General features: G+C 42.2%; 1 protein-coding gene across 2 annotated transcripts in view; it reads left to right on the forward strand.

The window, feature by feature from the left end:
* LOC132815267 (sodium/potassium-transporting ATPase subunit beta-1-interacting protein 3-like) overlaps positions 1-19821 on the forward strand; it is a 450311-nt gene that overhangs the window by 296322 nt on the left and 134168 nt on the right. The gene's annotated exons all lie outside the window — the stretch shown is intronic.

The raw sequence follows: 19821 nt of genomic DNA on the forward strand, positions 1-19821 counted from the left end.
TGGATCCATGCAGTAACATTTTTCAATGAGGAGTGTGTGATGGCAATTACAACAATGTGGGGTTTACTATTACATAACCTGTGCAGATCTAAAGGTGGACTTCCTTAGAACATGGAACATGAAACAGCACAGCACAGGAGCAGGCCCTTCGGCCCACAGTGCTGAACTGAACATGACGCCAAATTAAACTAATCCCTCTGCCTGCCCTTGGTCCATATCCTTCCATTCCTTGCATATTCATGTGCTTATCTAAAAGTCCCTTAAATTACCCTATCAAACCTGCCTCCACTACCATTCCTGGCAGGGTGTTCCACACTCCGACCACTCTCTGTGTAAAAAAACATACCTCTCACATCTCCTTTGAACTTTCCCCCTCTCACTTTAAATGCATATCACCTAGTATTAGACATTTCAACTCTGGGGAAAAAGATTCTGACTGTCCACCCTCCCATCTACATTTTCATCCAAATGTTTATCACAAGCAGCAGAGTACAGATCCCTGTGGAACGCCACTAATCATGGACTTCCAGCCCGAAAAACACAGTTCCATCACTACCCTCTGCCTTCAATGGGCAAGTCAGCACTGTATCCACACAGCTATGTCACCGTGGATCCTATGCATCTTAATCTTCTGGATTGAGCCCTTGTCAAAAGCCTTGCTAAAATCCATGTAGACAACATCCACTGCTCTATCTCATCGATCACCTTTGTCACCCCCTCAAAAAATTCAATCAAGTTAGTAAGACAAGACCAGACCTGCACAAAGCCATGCTGACTGTCCCTAATTAGGCCATGCTTTTCAAAATGTGTGTCATGCCTTAGAATTACCTATTTCCAACTGACTAATCCTGCTTTTATTTTTAGAAGAAATGATTGTGTCACCATAGATAATGCAGGAGTATAAATGTTACTTGAAGTTAATCTTGTGATGTGTTCACACAGGGTAATACTGATCACCTTGAAAGTGTATATTCAAATAGAACGTAATTAACTCTCCAGCATTCCAAACTGTTGAAGATTCCTGTAGGTTTTGGCTTCGAAATTGTCAACTGCTGCAGGCTATCATGAACATCACCATTCCCCATGTCAGATGACAAACATCGAGATGACCTTCAGCAAATGGTATTTAATTGCAGTATATCCATTTATCAGAAGAAAACATTAGTTTTGTTGACAGTTTGACTTTATCCTTTATTTCCATTATGCCAAGAAAATAATTGTAACCTTTTTTTTGTATAGTGGAATTGCATTAAGACCATGAGTCCATAATATATAGACCCATTGAGCGTGTTCCACCACTCAGTAGGATCATGACTGATCCAACACTCCTCCACCTTCCTGCCCTTACCTCAGAACCCTGGGTTCCCTGATCGATCAATAATCTATTTCAACCTTCAATATACACAATTACTCTGCCCTCACAGCTCCCTGTGCCAAGGGGGTCCAAAGACTTGGTGGAGAATTTGCAGGAAAATGTATCAATATAATAAAGATCAAAGCCTAATTCGGCTTACGTAACATTGTGCACACTGTCATCAAGGTAATTACTCAATTTAGGGTTTCGATATAGAATCAAAGGCCATCTCAATGAGCATCATATAGGTGGGGTAATGAAAAGAAAATCCAAAAATATATAAAAAAACAACAAATAGCTGAAACTGTGACAAAGTTGAAAATTTACGTACACAATTTGTGAACACAGAGCTGAAACATTGAGAGAAGAAAGTGAGGTCTGCAGATGCTGGAGATCAGAGCTAAAAATGTGTTGCTGGAAAAGCGCAGCAGGTCAGGCAGCATCCAAGGAGCAGGAGAGTCGACGTTTTGGGCATGAGCCATTCCTGAACAAGGGCTCATATCCGAAACGTCGATTCTCCTGCTCCTTGGATGCTACCTGACCTAAAACATTGAGAAATAAGTATTGCAGATGTCAACCCTAGGAAGGTGCTAAAAGATGCCAAGAACACGTGGGTGTGATTCCCCTTTCCTGATTCTTCCTCCCCTCTCTCCCCACACTCTGCACCAGCTATCACAATGGGATGTGGCAAAGGGTCTTTAATATGAACATTAACATATCTCTCCAAACACTCCTTTCAAGTTTTCCTGCAGATTTCTTTTCTAATAAAGTAAGGAATATTAATCCTGGAGAAGATGATACATTTCAAACAACTAGTGTTTAAGCAACACACATCTACTCTCTTTGGAAATGTACCTCAACCCAATCCCAGATGAATTTTTTTTATTCACTCATGGGAGATGGACATTATTGACTGGCCAGTATTTATTGCCCATCCCTACTTGCCCCTTGAGAAGGTGGGATTGAGCTGCCTTCATGAACCACTGCAGTCCATGTGCTGTGGAGAGATCCACAATGCTCTTAGGGAGGGAATTCCAGGATTTTGACCCAGCGACACTGAAGGAATTCAAATACATTTCCAAGTTAAGATGGTGAGTGGTTTGGAGGGCAACTTGAAAGTGGAGATGTTCTCAAGTATATGCTGCTGATGGAGGTTGTTGTGGGTTTGGAAGGTGTTGTCTAAGGACCTGTGGTGATTTTTTGCAGTGCAGGGAACACACTGCTGCTACTGAGCATCGGTGATGGTACTGTATGACTCTATTTTCCATTTCCTTCGCCTACTATCTTCTGACATCTTGTGAAAAAGACTAATTCTGGAAATATGAAACAAAAACAAATATCCAGGCCAGTCAGCATTATTAGATTGCAATGACATATTGATGTTTTCATTAAAGTAGTTCCCCAGAACTGAAAACCGAAAGAAATCAAGTGTACTGGTTGATCAGGAACAAAGAGGAAATTGAAATGTTTATTTATTTCAAAGTAGACACATTCAATGGGCTGAAAAATCTGTCTCCATGAATGCAATAAATTCATGACATAAAACTTCATTTGAGTAAATCTATCTGAAAATGCTTCAACAGATATGAATGAAAGAATATAACTAAAACCAGTGAGAATTCTCACAGGAAAGCTGAGAGAAATGGAGGATATTAGACAGTGACAGATTGTAGGTTCAGCTCTGAAATACAGAGAAACAAGTGGTCTATGTGTCAATCGCACACAAGATAAAAGGGGCTAATAAAACCGGTCTGTTCCACAACCCTATTGCTATCAGAACCATATCTGACAAAGTGTCTTTACTCTTGACAACTCGTCTCTCTCTCCCCCTCTCCTCTCTGACAGGCCTGCCTCCCTTAACAACTAGATATAGTGATGCGTGAATTCACTGAAGAAAGAAATGTGCAAATTGCCAAGACAGCAACTGATATGGAGCTGTCAGACCTGCAGCTAACTGCTGCCTCCAAGCTCTGCACATCAATAACATTCACTGACTTGACGGCAGCTTTTGTTTAGGTTTAGCACAGAGCGAACCAGATATTTAATAATAGAAAAGTACATGAAGTTTGAAATATTTTTAGACAAGCTTAGAATCTGGAAATTTCTGAATGTTTAGTTTGTATGTATCAGTGATGTTTAAGTGGATAACACTTTCACCTCCGAGTCAGAAGGATTTTGGCTCAACTCCTGAAACCTGAGCAGGAAACACGGGTGTAACATTTCGGCATGGCTCCATTGCTGAAAGTCCTGACTTACAGCTGAGATATTAAACTAAGCCCTTGTCATCTCTCTCTCAAATGGATGTAAGAGATTCTCACAGCACCAAGAGGCAAAGTGTGACTTCGCCAATGCTTACCCTGCAATCCATTAAAACAGATAATCTGATCACTCTCACATCACAATTCGTCGGTCCCTGCTGTGTTTCCTGTTTTAGCAAAGTGACTACAATTTGCTTACTTTGCTGTAAAGCACTTTGGGATCTCTTCAGTTGGTGAAAGAAATTACATTGATGTAAATCCTCAGTAGATGTTAATGTGAAAACTGGCTCCAAAGTGATAAAAACCTGCAATACGAGGTGATACTCCATTTGACGTCACTGACATCATTCTGTGGGACTGGGCACATTTTAAAAATGGCAAAAAAAAGGGGCAATAAAGTTTGTGGGTAAACTTGCAAGTAATATCAAGACAGACAGCAAGAGCTTTTTATCTAAGATAAAGGGACAAGCCAAAGTGAACACAGACATTGAGAGATGGAATAATAATGTGGAACCAGGAAATAGTAGGAGAGTGAAATAAATCACTGAAACCCTACATGTGAAAACAGAACATTGGCCGAAAAAGGCCACACTGACCTTCCGAACAGCATCCAACCTAGACCCATCTCCCTACTCTTTCCCTGTAACCCTACATTCCCCATGGCTAACACACCTAACCTCATAGAATCCTTACAGCTTGGAAGCAGGCCACTTGGCTCAACAGGTCCACACTGACCCTCTGAAGAGTAATCCACCCAGACCCATTCCCCCATCCTATTACTCTACAACTCCTCTGACTAATGCACCTAATCTGCACATCCCTGAACACGACAGGCAATTTAGCATGGCCAATTCACCTCACCTGCACATCTTTGGATTGTTGGAGGAAACTAGGTCCCCGGTGGAAATCCACGCAGACACAGGGAGAACATGCAAATTCCACATAGACCATCACCCGAGGCTGGAATTGAACCCAGGTCCCTGGTGTTGTGAAAAACCAGTGCTAACCACTGAGTCACCGTGCCACACAATAACTTACATTAACTCTCCTGGTCGAAAACACTAATAATATTCCAAAAATCATGAAAGGATCAAAAGGCAAAAAAAGAAGAGGATATAATTTTTTTAAAATTTCTTTCATGGGATGTGAATGTTACTGGCTGGGCCAGTATTCCTTGCCTGTCCCTAGTTGCCCTTGAGAAGTTGGGGCTGAGCTGCCTTCTTGAACCATTGTAGTCCATGTGCTGTAGGTAGACCCACAATGTTCTGAGGGAAGGAATTCCAGGATTCTGATCCAGTGACACTGAAGGAACGGTAATATATTTCCAAGTCAGGATGGTGAGTGGCTTGGAGGGGAACCTGCTATAGCTTTCTGCAATCATACTCCATTTTAAGTAATGTTCAGCTCCCTCATTCTTCCTCCCAAAGTGACTAACTTCACATGTTTCATTCTACACACCAATTGTCAAGCTTTGGGACAGTCTGGTCCCCGAGGGTGTAATCTGAGAGCACGGGGTCATGCAGTTAAGCCAGAGATGAGACAGACTTTCTTCTCTCAGAGGGGAGTGCATCTGTGAAGCCCCTTTCCCACAGAGGGTTGTAGAGACTGGGTCATTAAATGTACTTAAGGCTGAGATAGATAGATTGTTAGTTGGTAAGGAAATTGAAGGTGATGGGGCAAAGGCAAGAAGGTGGTGTTGAGGGTGATCAAATCAGCCACAAAAACCTTGAATGGGTGAAATGGCCTGCTATGTATTATGGTTGGCTAAGACCAGGGCTGTTTGTGTGGTGTGGGAAACAGCATTGGCCAATTTACCCATTACACTTCATCATGCCAGGCCCCTCACCGAGCACCTTCAGCACTAGCTCATTATCATTCTGCACAAAGTTCTAATCATCTCCTCCAATGAATTTCCTCTTATCCCTTATGGAGGCATCAGCAGCATCTAGGAAGCTGTAGGAGGAAGAGGCCACAGCCTTAATGCCTCAGTGATATCTTCACTTCAGAGGAGAAAACACACTGCCCATTACATTCGTAGAGAAGGACTCTCATGAGTGATCCCCTTGTTTTAATTGTTGATAAGATATGGGAATTGTTGATTAAGTCAGCATTTGTTGGCCATCCCTAATTGCCCAGTGGCCATTGAAGAATCAACAACGTTACTCTGTGTTTGGTGTCACATATCGGCCAGACCAGGTAAGGATGGCAGATTTCCTTTCCTGAGGGGTCAATCATTAACCAGCTGGGTGTTTGTAACAATTTGCAGCAATTATGTGATATCTATGAGGCTGGCTTTTAATTCCACACTTTTTGTTGAATTCAAATCACACCTTCTGCCAAAGTGGGATTTAACCCCAAGTTCCCAGAACTCCAGCCTGAGTTTATGAATAACTAACCCAGTGACATTGCCTCAATGCCAACATCTCCACTCTTGCACATTGTCCTGATTCTCAGCCTCATCTTTATCCTCAGAGGATTGCCCTCGTTCCCCTCCTGTTCTTCTGCATTGAGAACATCACTGTATGTCAGTTCAGACTGGGAGGGCGGTGCATGCCATAGTGATTCAGGGCACCCTTTGTGGCTAAAGCCCTGCTACCAGCAGACTGGGCAATGAAATCTCATTGTGGTCTCCTCCCCCATAGACCTGATGGAGGCAGGAACAGTGTGGATCCATGTTTTGTATCAGTCTGTGGATTTGGTAAAGGTGTTGAGGGCTCCCTGTGTTGGGTCAAGGACCTTGGAAAGGTTACATGTACCTGTGAGTGCTCCACTTCGAATGAGTAATGGTAGTTCCCAGGTTATCGGGTGTAGAATGTCACTTTGATAATAATTCAGAGAGTGGGATCCTTTACTGTTCACAAATGCTACTCTTTTGATGAAATTGCTCTCTCAAAGTAATGTGGGTGCAGCCACAGCACTCTGCACTGAGTGAATCGTAATCCCCTTCATCAATAACGAGGTGGGCTCTGGGAGAAATGACAACAGTAACATCTTAGATGCACTTCAGATGAGAGGATTTGGAGATGCCACAGAGACTCTCAGTTGCTCCCTGACATAAGCTACTAGCATCAAGATTAGGGGCAGTTTGAAAGGCATTGAGATAGGAGTTATCGCCTGGTCTTTGCGAACACAGTTTCCCATCTAGCAGTTGGAATAGTTCTGAAGGGATGTACTGGGACTTCCCCAATCTTCAGTTGGTTTGTTGTTGTGACAATTGCCAATGACTGAAGCCAAGTCTTTCAACCCTGGCTCTGCCTACTCCTCTACACCACTCTGGTAGACCTTGTCCTGCTCTTCCTCCCTCTGTGAGCCATAAAGCAGTTGCTGGATTTTGCAAGTTTTGCTTGAGCTCTTCTAATCGCTGTCTCTTTGTCTGTTGTCACTAAGATCCAGGTCACAAGAAGGTTAGTCATAGCACCCGATCGCTGTCTCAGTTCCTGAGCAGATAGTCCATGGGGGAAGTTAGAGAGACCACAAACTGATACTGAAAGGACATCTGAGTTCTCACATCCTCATGACTTGAGCTGAATATTATGACCTTACACAGTATGACATAGTGGCTTCCTTTGGCAGTCCTCCTCATCCATCAAGGGTTCTGTGGCCTTATCACATGCACAGTGGATAGCCAGGGTAGACCTCTGGCAATAAGCTACCCTGAGCCCTGCCCTTTCTGAAAAAAACCTGCTATTCCACACTATAGCCCACATCCTGAAAAAACATTTCACTGAAGATTGGATAGGTGATATGTTTTCTTCCAATACTCACCATGGAATGTCATCAGCAAATGGGAACAGCTGGTTTTCCTTTGAAAGTTTTTTTTACAATCAAATTATTTGAGTTGACATGACAAAGCAGTAATTAGTCAGTACAATGTAACACTCATGACTGTTTGAGGCCATAACTTACCTTTGGCAGTGACTTGCCTCCAGATTGAAGGGAGGTTTGGAGACAGATGGGTGCCATTGTTTAATTGGTAAAGGCATGGTTACCGCATTTACCTCAATGTTGCTAACAGCCTAAGCAGAGGAAAAAGTAACTTACTGCTCCCACTCTGCCACCTTAGTCATTCTGTGAATATATTGCTCAGTTGTCTTTTGATCCAGCATTGCAATATTCTAACATTATAGTCCAAGGCTCTGCCAGTGACCCCTGACATTGCTCACCTTCCTTTTGTTGATGCTGTTCCTGACCACCCTTCGGCCTCCACCAGTTTGGTGGTGGAACGTCTTCATAACATCACTACTTTGTTGCTTTACCCCCAGAACCTCTGGACATTCCCATATCCTTCTTGGCTCTCTACCCTCCCCTTATTGATGCCAGAGTAACTTATCTATGGAGATCCCAGTCCTTCCCATTAACTATGGGGTCCTGTCCTACTGTCTGCAGTTGGCCCCTATCATAATCACAAACTGCATTGGGTACCTGACATACTTGTTGAGTTTGGTGCTGTGGAGACTGTCAATTGTGGTGAGAAATTGGAAATGCAATTTTGGGTCAGTGGATTGAGCTGGTAACGCTTTGTAAATGCCACCCACCAATGAGATTCTGAACACACCATCTAAAGCCTGAAGACCTAATCATTGCGAACCTGATATTTGGTTCTCGCCTGATTAAATCATCTCATTCACCAACACTTGCACCAGCTCTGCAACAGGAAAACAGAATGGCCTGGTAAAAACCATATGAGTACTTTTGTTTGTTTACATTAACTATCAATTGGGAGAAAATGGTCTTCTTCCAAAAATTCAGTGGAAACTTCTTTTATGGACTCATAGTCATAGAGATGTACAGCATGGCAACAGACCCTTTGGTCCAAGTCTTGCTCATATCCTTCCAAACCCTTCCTATTCATATATCCATCCAGATGCCTTTTAAATGTTGTAATTGTACCAGCCTCCACCACTTCCTCTGGCAGTTTATTCCATACACACACGCCATCCTCCATGTAAAAACTTTGCTCCTTAGGTCCCTGTTAAATCTTCTCCCTTTCACTTCAACCTATGCCCTTTAGTTTGGGACTCCCCTACCTTGGGAAAATGATCTTGGCTATTCACCCAACAGTGTCCCTAATGATTTTATAAATATTTATAAGGTGTTATGAAGGTGTAGAAGTGTACTTAAGAAAGTGAAGGACTTGGAAGCACACCGAGTACTGGAGACTTTACAATGTAACATTTGGTTTAGAACAGAACACTGCCTGAGTTGCTATGACACAAAAAAAAATCAAATTTGGCCAATCAATTTAAATTATACCCCGAAAATACCAAATTGCAATCAAGTTTGAATTGAGTTTATTGACAATCTTAAAAGCCAATGACACAATCCAATGCTTTGGGGATATAAGACTGGGGAAAATTGAACACTTGAGAGGAGAACTGCCAAGCTACCAGCATGTAAAGACTGCCTAAAATAGTTCTCTTAAAGGTACCTTTATCGATCAATAAGCTGTGAAGCAGAATCCCCAAGATGACAGGAATATAGAGGAGGACCGAAAGCTGCCTGGTTTTGAGATAAGAAGTTTTGTTTTGTAAATCTTATCGGAATAGTATTATAGAAGGGAAGGCAAAAGATAGGCTAGAGGAAGGAGTTGTAAGTAGTTGTCATTTAATTATTCTCTGTTAGACTTTAAGAAATGAAGTTGCTAATATTTATTTTAAATCGTTCTTGGCCTCTCAAATTTTCACAGATTACTGCACGGGATAAATCTTTTCTGTGTTGCTGCTTTAAATTAAGCAGGAGGGTTTACCCTGTGTCGTAACAGTTTGGGGGCTTGGGTCCATGAGTTGAACTGGTTTAGACAGATTTGAATAGATTTGGCGGTATGAAAAGTCCCAGCAGATTTAAACACTTGCAGGTTAGTGTCTTAGATCTTTAAATAAAACATAGGTGAGACAATTTGTTTAATTTTGGTGACTTGTGGCTGATTAAATTAAATTAAATTAAAAGTGAGAGAAATGGCTCTTAAAATTGCTAAAGAGGTTCTGGGATTTGAAAATGGTTCTCAAATTTGCCAAGGAAGTTTAGAGGGAAAGAAAAAGGCCATACTTTTAGAAATAGCAAATTATTTAGATTTGGGTTTAATCAAGGACAAAAGTAAAGTGGCACAGTGGTTAGCACTGCTGCCTCACAGCGCCTGAGACCCGGGTTCATTTCCCGACTCAGGCGACTGACTGTGTGGAGTTTGCACGTTCTCCCCGTGTCAGCGTGGGTTTCCTCCGGGTGCTCCGGTTTCCTCCCACAGTCCAAAGATGTGTGGGTCAGGTGAATTGGCCATGCTAAATTGCCCATGGTGTTAGGTAAGGGGTAAATGTAGGGGTATGGGTGGGTTTCGCTTCGGCGGGTCGGTGTGGACTTGTTGGGCCGAAGGGCCTGTTTCCACACTGTAAATCTAATCTAATCTAAAGCTGAAATTGTCAAGAAATTACTCAAACACTTTGGTGTGTCAAAGAAACAGCCAAATGCAGTAGAGGTAGAAAAACCTAAATTACACTTAAGGAAAATGGAGTTAGAAGAGAAAGAGAGAGGTAGAGAGAGAGCGGGAACGAGAGAGAGAGAAAGGGAAAGAGAGAGAAAAGAGAGGGAAAGAGAAAAAGAGAGAGAGGGAGGGAGAGGGAAAGAGAAAGAGAGAGAAGGAAAGAGAGGAAAAGAGAGAGAACGATGGTTCTTGGCTGAGGAAAGAGAGAAAGAAGAAAGGAAGAGACAAAAAGAGAGAGCATTTGAAGTTGAGAAGTTGTGACTTAGTCAGCAAAATCAAGTTAATAGGATGGAGATTAAAAGAGAAGGTAGTGACATGTACAAATACGTCAAAACTCTGCCACATTTTCATGAGAAAGATGTTGAAGCCTTCTTTATTTTATATGAAAAATTGGCTAGGCAGTTGGACTGGTCCAAGGATTTATGGGTAATGCAAGTTCAGATGAAATAGGTAGGCAGGGCTAGTGAGGTATTTGCCTCACTGCCAAATGGCCTCAGATTATTCAGCCTCTCCCTATAGCTCAAACCCTCCAAACCAGGCAACATTTTTATAAATCTTTTCTGAAACTTTTCAAATTTAACAACATCCTTCCTATAGCAGGGAGACCAGAATTGCGTGCAATATTCCAAAAGTGGTTGAACCAATGTCCTGTACAGCCACAACATGACATCCCAACTACTGTACTCAATGTTCTGAAAATAAAGACAAGTGTACCAAATGCCTTTTTCAGTACCCTGTCCACCTTCAAGGAACTATGAACCTGCACACAAAGGTCTCTTTGTTCAGCAACACTCCCCAGGACCTTACCATTAAGTGGATAAGTCCTGCGCTGATTTGCATTTCCAAAATGTGGCACCTCACATTTATCTAAATTAAACTCTTAACCAGCCACTCCTCTACCCATTGGCCCATCTGATCAAGGTCCCATTGTACTCGGAGATAATCTGTGTCTGCAGCATCAAAAGAAGTGATTGGGACCAATGTATTTTACATGATGGGGGATTCTAACAGAAAATATATTTGATAGATTTTAGGTTTTCCAAGTGAGCGGAACGGAGATATAGCTGTGTTTGTTGCTGAACACGTAAGAGATTCTGTGACATGCTTCTAATTATCAATCGTTTGTTTTAATGAACAGAAAGTAATTGGTATTAAGTCCACAGTTTCCCAATACTGAAAAGCTGAAAAAAAATACTGATTCCTGATGAAAGGCTTATGCCCGAAACGTCGAATTCCCTGTTCCTTGGATGCTGCCTGACCTGCTGCGCTTTAGCCAGCAACACATTTTCAGCTCTGATCTCCAGCATCTGCAGACCTCACGTTTTACTCACAGTTTCCCAATATCCATTCCTGATCTACAAGGTGACCCCACAGTGATGCTCATTTAGAAATTATACTTTAGGTTTTAATGTAAGAGTGCATTCTATTCATATGGGTGTGTGGTTGGTTAGCTCAGCTGATTTGTGTTGGAGAGTGATGCCAACAGTGAAAGTTCAATTCCCGCACCGGCTGAAGTCAAAGATTGTCCCTCTCAACTTCCCCCTCACCGAAGGTGTGGTGACCCTCAGGTTAAACCACCACCAGTCGTCGCCCTTTCGAATGAGGGAGAAGCCCTATGGTCTGGTGGGACATTGGTAACTCGACCTTTTATTCCAACCGTTAGTGCACACACAAGTTTAGCAAACAGTTATTTTACAATATCAACCTCATTTTTACAGCCATATTTATACACAATAGATGAAGAAGCTCAGCAATTAGAATTTTGATTAGTTTATCATTTCAAATGCCAACATTTCTCGAGCATGGTAGTATATAGCAAACTCAACAAGATCTCTGTTCAAGTACAAATACTGTCAATATCTATTGACTCAAATGTGAAAATGGTAAAATTTCAAACAATTCTTGAAAGGACAGATATATTGAATTGTTTTAAGACCACAGGACCATAAGACAGAGGAGCAGAAATCAGGCCATTCAGCCCATCGAGTCTGCTCCGCCATTCAGTCATGGCTGATAGGATTTTACAAACCCATTTTACTGCTTTCCCCCCATAATCTTTGATCCCCTTGGCAGTCAGCGATTTAGCTATCTCTATTTTAATATTGTGTATGGTCAGTCAGAAAGTCCATAACTCCAAAATAAAAGTATTTGGAGGTACCCGAAAATGCCTGGAAAGGCAAATGTCCCACTAAAAGCTTTGGTTACTTATGTCGATTCCTAAACACAATGTGTACAGATGGTGCCGTGATCTGTAAGACCCACAGGAGGAGAGTTGTTTATTCGGTGCCTCCCCCCATTAAAGGAAGTGTCACAATTGATGGATGATGTCTCTTCATTCTGGGGGAAGGGGTGGTCATCGAAGTCAAAATAAGTGATCTGGGTCTATGAAATCAGCCGTTAGGATTTTCCACAGGGATCCATTAAAAGCCTGTTTTTCTCAGCTTCACTTTGGGGAATTTGAAATTGATGTTGAGAGATGCATTTTTAATAAGGCAATTTTTCATGTGAAATTGTGATTTCATTAATGAGTCTGTATAAGACAATACAACACCTAATTTCCAACATATGCGTAAAATACAAAGCTCATCTTTGATGTTGTAAATACATTACATGAAATCAAGTGAAATCTAGCAAAGGGGCAGTATATGTCACCCATCACAGAACCTGTCTCATTTTCACCATTTTCATTTCAATCGAACCTTACCCAGACACTCTCTCCCTGAAATATCTTCTTATAAAGATGCTGAAACTGCGATATATTTTACAAAATTTGCAGTTTTATTTCTTTTCATTTCATCTTCATAGACCAGAAATGACCCGTTTAGTTTGCCCAATGGCTTGATGCATCAGGGTCACTCAATGCATTTACTTTGTAGAAAGGTAATGATTTTGTAGCATATTAAACCAATTTTTTTTCTCTTAAAATTTGTTCCACCTTTGAAAGTGGTGTGCTTGTTTGTTGTTTGCCAATTGATGTAAAGAATCATGTGATCAAGGATTCTTTTATCTACCCTGCAACACTCATCTCTCTTGTGGATAAAGTCAGTGGCTTAAAGACAGATATCTCCATGTGGAGAATGACACAGTAGGAAAAATGGACAGAATGCGTCAAAATAAATCAATACATCAGCTACCTCAAGTTTAATGTTGCACTGAGGAACTAGCTGTTCATGTTTGCCAAGATACTGAAAACACCACCTCTGTCAGATGATTGTCTGGCTCGAGATTAGTTAATAAAGTGGAGTTACAGCTGGGTAGGGCACACTTTCATTTTTTTTCACTCTTACGTTCATGGATTTCAGACTGAAAAACTTTTTTATGATTGGACTTTATAAGTAAAATTGAGAATTTATACCCCATGCTTGACACTGTATTGAACTGGTGGATAAATTTACTGTTCGGGTTGTACGTTGTGTTGTTTATATTGACGAAGTGGAGTTTCTTTTGTTAGGCATTGTATTTAATATATTAAAGAGATTAATTATAAACTATTAAGATGTTTAGTTCTTTCATTGTTAATCAATGTAAGACCTATTTCTTTCATGACAGCATACATGAAGTAACACTCCCTATTGCTGTATTAGCTATTTATTAGCTATGCTGCAATTTTCCTTTGAGAATTTCCTGTTTGGAACTTTGGTATTAATCTTTGAGGAAGGCAATGGCCTAGTGATATTATTATCAGACTTATTAATCCAGAAATCCCAGTAATGTTCTGGGGACCCAGCTTCATTTGTTTGAATTCATTAAAATATCTGGAATAAAGAGTCTAATGATGACTATGAAATGATTATTGGGAAACTCACCTGGTTCACCTAATGTCCTTTAGGGAAGGAAATTTGCCATCCTGACCTGGTCTGGCCTGATGTGACTGCAATGTGGTTGATTCTTAACTGCCCTCTGGGCAATTAGGGATGGCCCACATATGCAGGCCTAGCCAGTGGTACCCACATCCTATGAATGAATAAAAGTGCACATTTACCTACATCAACTGAGTATCTATTAAACGTCCACCTGAAGTTACAGCAACAAAGGAGCCATGAGAAAACTTCCATTGAGAGTGTTTTGCAAAATCCACTATTTTAGAACAAACTAATCATTGTAACAAGCAACTTTGGATTTGATGTAATTATTTATTTAATACAGTCCATACAATGTGCTGCTGACATCATATTGAATGCATCAAGGTATCAAGTTTGTTCATGCAAAAAATGTATAAAATTGAGTTTATAATTAATTATGCCAAGAAACACAATGAATGCATCATAAAAATAATTGTAATGTTGGGTGTGATAGATATACTGAAGTGACAACATTTCTTGAGTTTGACATGGTTGAGTAAAATGGTCACATGACTTGCAGACATAGGAACAAAAGAACCAGGAGCAAGAGGAGGCCATTCAGCCCCTTCCTGACTGCTCTTCCGTTCAATATGGATCCCACCTTAGCCTCAACTCCACTGTCCTGCCTGCTCCCCATAAACCTTCAACTCATCACTAATTAAAAATTGATCTATCTCATTAAATTCACTCCAACTCAATTACTGTTTGAACTTCCTTCATGTGTTCTCGCTAATCAGCAGGGCATCAGAGAAAGCATCATTTACAAGGTTTACATGGGAATTATGGCAACAGGCAACCATTGCCAACCCATAAAGGACTTGTGGGTCTATGTGTTTATTTTTATTCATTCATGAGATTAGGTATCTGTATTGCCCATCCCTAATTACCCAGAGGGCAGTTAGGAGTCAACCACATTGCTGTGGGAAAAGGTACTGTGGATTTCAAACGATCTTATAAGTATTAAATTGAACAGCAAAAGATTTTATTGAACTGTTTAAGAGGAAGTGAGTAATAAATGGTTGTTTGAGTCTGTTGTGTGGGTGGTAATGGCACTCAGGACATGGCAGTTTTGTTCAATGAGGACTTTACATTTATTTTTGCAAAAAAATAAGCTGACTGAATGGTAACATTCCTGATGAAGGGCTCATGCCTGAAACGTCTATTGTCTTGCTCCTCGGATGCTGCCTGGTCTGCTGTGCTTTTACAACACCCAACTCTCAACTCTGAATGGTAGCAGTGCAAAGGAATCGAAAGTTAGTCAAGAGGTTATGGTAGTTTGTAACGCTTTATATGAGCATAAACAGACAGGCAACAGGAAATACTAACGGAAATTTAATAGAGAGAAGTTACTAAGAAGTGATGGTTTACATCCCAGAATATTCAAATAAATGGATAGAGAAATTGTGGATGTGATAAACAATTTTTTTATATAAGTTCAAGGATTAGATTCATTTTGAAAAATAAAGCATTTGCTATAGTTCCACTTAAAAGAATATCAGTTAAAATTAAAGTGTATGAAATCAAAGGTTACTTTGTGCCAAGTATCAATAAAGTGGAGAGCATTTTACTCTGTGTTTGTTCTGACATTTCACCCTTTTCATTATTGTTGAAGTCAAAATTACCTGTGTCAGTGCAGATGGGGTGTTGTTGCTTTAAACAGTTCCAAGAAAAAATATCATCATTGTGCTTACCAATTACAAAGCACTGTGAAGAAAGATGTGCTCCCAGCAGGTCCTGATTTGTGATAATGTCTGAGTTTATGATTCAATCATTGCAATTGAAGTTTTGACCTTTTGCTGCTGAAGGCATCTCCTGTGAATACAAGCTAGACTGAAGCTCATATCCAAAACCCATTGATGTTTCTCTTGCTGTGCTTCCACAGAAAGTACGAGGTAATGAACAACAGAGAAACTAACCATTTCCTCATCTTATTCAATGGCATTACTATTGCTGAATTCTCCCATCATCAGCATACTTGGGTCGTCAGCACTGAGCAGAAACTTATCGCTGGAAGTGCCACACAAATGCAGCAGCAGCAGCAACAGCAGGTCAGATATTTTGCAGGAAAAAACTCACCTCTTAACTACTTAAAGCCATTTCACCAACCACAAGGCACTCTGATGGAATGTCTCCATTTGCCTTGATAAATGCAATTCCAAGAACACTCAAGAAGCTCAACACCATCAGTCTTGTTGATTGATCCCAAACACACACCCCCGAACATTCAGACATTTTATTGCCAATGCATTATAACTGCAGTGAGCACTACTGACAACATGCACTCCAGAAACTTACCTTCACCATTACCTTCCAAGCCACAACCTTTCCCAATAGAATGATGAGGAGGTCTGATGTACAAGAGCTGTACACCCTGTATGTTCCCTGATAAGAGGCATTCCATCCTGACTTGGAAATGTATTACTGCCCTTTCATTTTCCCCGGTCAATGTTGTGGAACTCCCCAACAGCTCAGAGAATGTACTTCCACCACATGAACTTCAGAAAGAGGGTTCACCACCACCTTTTCAGGGGCAACAGGAGTTAGGCAATAATTACTGAACCTGCCAGTGACGGCTACATCCCATGAATGAATTTTAAAAGAAGCTCTTTGTCTTTAAGCTGAGGACATTTGGATAAAAGAAAAACATATTTACGGAGTTATGGAACCTCACCTTGAAAATGGTGATGACCTGCCATAATTTCCAGCAGAGTTGAAAAATGTGGTGCTGGAAAAACACAGCAGGCCAGGCAGCATCGGAGGAGCAGGAGAATCGATGTTTCGGGCATAAGGTGGGGGGAGGGGCAATGAGGAGACTGGTGAAGTCCACATTGGTCCACACACATCATCATGCTCCTCGGATGCTGCCTGACCTGCTGTGTTTTTCCAGCACCACATTTTTCAACTCTGGTCTCCAGCATCTGCAGTCCTCACTTTCTCCTAATTTCCAGCAGACCCCATTGTCAGTGGTACAGGAAAGGAAGTGAGATATTAAGGAGACAAGTTAAAGGATGTTGAAGACACAGGTTAATGGATGTTAAACAGACCAGTTACAGGATGTTGAAAATACCAGTCTGAATTGTGAGTCACCTGGGGCTTTTAAACTCAGTGCACATGAAGGGTAAGTCTGATTTTTGACCTAGGGATGACCTCAACTCATACTGTACCCCATGACTATTGTGGTACAGATGGAAGTGATCATAAAAAGCAGATAAAGTGTGTAGAACAGTCAAGCTTTCAGGTTATTTACATCAAGAATGTAGTGCTGGAAAAGCACAGCAGGTCAGGCAGCATTCAAGGAGCAGGAGAATCGACGCTTTGGCCATAAGCCCTTCATCAGGAATGAGGCTTGTGGGCCAGGGAGGCTGAGAGATAAATGGGAGGAGGGTGGGGCTGGGGGAGGAAGGTAGCTGGGAATGCGATAGTGAGAGAGAGAGAAAGATGATAGGTCAGAGAGGAGGGTGGAGAGGATTGGTGAGAAGGAAGATGGACAGGTCAAGAGGGCGGTGCCGAGTTGGAGGCTTGCGACTGGGATGAAGTGGGGAGGAGGGGAATGAGGAAACTGGTGAAATCCACATTAACCCATGTGATTGGAGGGTCCCAAGGCTGAAGATGAGGCACTCTTCCTCCAGGTGTCGGGTGGTAAGGGTTTGGCAATGGAGGAGGCCCAGGGCCTGCATGTCCTTGGTGAAGTGGGAGGGGGAGTTGAAGTGTTCAGCCACGAGGCGGTGGGGTTGGTTGGTGCGGATGTCCCAGAGATGTTCTCTGAAGCGATCCGCAAGTTGGTATTCCGTCTCCCCATTGTAGAGGAATCCACGTTGGATGCAACGGTTTCAGTTGATGATGTGTGTGGACCAATGTGGATTTCACCAGTTTCCTCATTGCCCTTCCCCCACCTTATCCCAGTCCTAACTCCAACTTGGCACCACCCCCTTGTCTATCACCTTCCCCACCTATCCATCCACCTTCTTCTCCACTCTATCACCTTCTCCCCCACCTTCACCTACCAATCACATTCCCAGCTACTATCCCCCCCCCCAGCCTGACTCCCCTCCCATTTATCTCTCAGCTCCCCTGGCCCATTCCTGATGAAGGGCTTCTGCCTGAAACATTGATTGTCCTGCTCCTCGGATGTTGCCTGACTGGCTGTGTTTTTCCAGCACCACTTGGATCTCCAGCATCTGCAGGCCTCACTTTCTCCCAGGTTTACATCCCCTGCCCTTTAAATTTTGAATTAAAAATTTACTGGCTTACAACATATATTAGAGATCGCAGCAGATCAGGCAGCATCCATGGAGATAGGGCAAGCTAACGTTTCGAGTTTAGATGACTCTTCATCAGAGCTATTTGCTGAGGTACATGGGAATGAAAACAATCTGTCTCAGTAGTTTCAATAGATTTTTATTGGTGTAACTCTAAGGATTATCAAAATACTATTGTAACTCCTGACTCTGAACAGATCTGTCTTTATCACAGTGGGGAGGATTGTAAGTTCACAATCTGGCTGATAGCTCCAAGGGTTTGTTAAATAATTAATGCCTTTGATAGGGATATGATGATAAAAATTTGTTTATCAAAGCTATTAGGTATTCAAAGGGATTTAAATCTATTGAATAGACTTCCATTTTATTGGTATTTGAAATCTGTAATAACTGCTTGGGATTTTATTTTATCTCAACATGGTCTCCATCTGTCTGTGAAGAATTGGGGCTGGCACGGTGGCACAGTGGTTAGCACTGCTGCCTCACAGCGCCAGAGACCCGGGTTCAATTCCCACCTCAGGCGACTGACTGTGTGGAGTTTGCACGTTCTCCCCGTGTCTGCGTGGGTTTCCTCCGGGTGCTCCGGTTTCCTCCCACAGTCCAAAGATGTGCGGGTCAGGTGAATTGGCCATGCTAAATTGCCCGTAGTGTTAGGTGAAGGGGTAAGTGTATGGGTGGGTTGCGCTTCGGCGGGTCGGTGTGGTCTTGTTGGGCCGAAGGGCCTGTTTCCATACTGTAGGTAATCTAATCTAATTCTGAGTGAATTGCTCTGGGTGGTGGAAGGAAAAGGGGTGTTGACTGGGGAAGCCTGGGTTTGAAGGAATTGGCACGAAGGCTCCATGGAGATGATTAATGGTTAACGAGTTGTATAGTGATTGTAACAAAGTCAGCTGGGGGACCTCATAGAATATAAGTTCCCTGGTTGGGTCTGTTAATCTGACCTAATCTGGCAATTATAAGCAGGAGTGGCAGGGGTTCTGTTCACTCTGAGAGCTGGCTCTGAGGGAGCTGGGTCAGTGTGTGAAGGACTCTCCATGTGTAAATATGGGATACCGGCCTCTATGGAGTTATTTCAGTCTTCTTGCAGTTTTAGGAGCAGGCCTGAATGGGCAATGTCTCTGACTGGTGGTGATGAAGGGGGGCACCTGGTGGCATTAACTACTCTCTCAGGTGCACCCTGCCATCCCACAATTGAGCCACCTTCTACAGGAGGATACCTGGATGGAGAAGGCAAACTGGCACACTCCATTGACATCTCTGCTACTTGGCCGCAGTACCAGCAATGGCTCCTGGTGATGCTGTTGTGACTGATGGCCGCCCATTCAATTGTCCTGCAGCACTTTGGGGTAAACATTCATCCTGTAATGGACCAGGAGCCCTGATGACTGACAATTAATTGCCTTCTGCATGTGACCCCTGGTCAGGGTGAGCTCTCCTGTTTCGGGGGAGTTTTGCCTCTGGTCTACCGGCAAATGAAAGAGCCACCAGCACTGCCTTCCCCCTTGCATTGGAGTCTACAGGCCTGTGCTTTTTGTGTTAGTTTAATGAGAATATAACCAGGACACACAAAATCCATCCACAAGATGCTATTGTATCTTCAAGGTCAATTCGCAAACACCACCAACACATAATC

Source organism: Hemiscyllium ocellatum, chromosome 4 (assembly GCF_020745735.1).
Source record: "Hemiscyllium ocellatum isolate sHemOce1 chromosome 4, sHemOce1.pat.X.cur, whole genome shotgun sequence".
NCBI classification, from domain to species: domain Eukaryota; kingdom Metazoa; phylum Chordata; class Chondrichthyes; order Orectolobiformes; family Hemiscylliidae; genus Hemiscyllium; species Hemiscyllium ocellatum.